The sequence below is a fragment of the Microtus ochrogaster genome, unplaced genomic scaffold, assembly GCF_000317375.1.
Source record: "Microtus ochrogaster isolate Prairie Vole_2 unplaced genomic scaffold, MicOch1.0 UNK8, whole genome shotgun sequence".
Taxonomy (NCBI): Eukaryota; Metazoa; Chordata; class Mammalia; order Rodentia; family Cricetidae; genus Microtus; species Microtus ochrogaster.
Genome location: NW_004949106.1, coordinates 8,913,209 through 8,913,744, shown reverse-complemented (window position 1 = coordinate 8,913,744; position 536 = coordinate 8,913,209).

Sequence of the window (536 nt, the reverse complement as noted above, 5' to 3'; positions counted from 1 at the left end):
ACTAACTGATGAATGGATAAAGAAAGTATAATACATAAATCCACATAATACTCTTAAATCATTAAGAAGAACAAAATGAAAAGGAGGAGAAGAGGGAGGTAGATAAGTTGTCCTATGTGACATGGAGGGAATTACAGTTATGACATATGACATTAAGTGAAAAAAGCCCAGTGAAGACACAGCTGCCAATAACCTCATGTTTGACCTACATCACACCCATACAGAAACTACCTGATTTTCCTGTTCCCTTTTTTTTTTTTTTTTTACAGAACCTTATCTCCCTGGGTGAGGCGCACACACTGGCAATCCCAGCACTTGGGAAGATCTCCATTTAAAGCTCACCCTGGGTTTAGCCAACCTGAACTATATAGCAAGAAAGGAAGAAAAAAATAAAAAGCACGAGGAGGCTGTATATTTCCTTTCCCCATCCTCTTTCCCCTCTATAATCTAGGTAAGTTTTCTTAGATTTCACCACAAGTTGGGAGGAGGAAGTCATCAGGCCTTTGCCTTTTCTACAGTTGATGGAGACCCGCAGT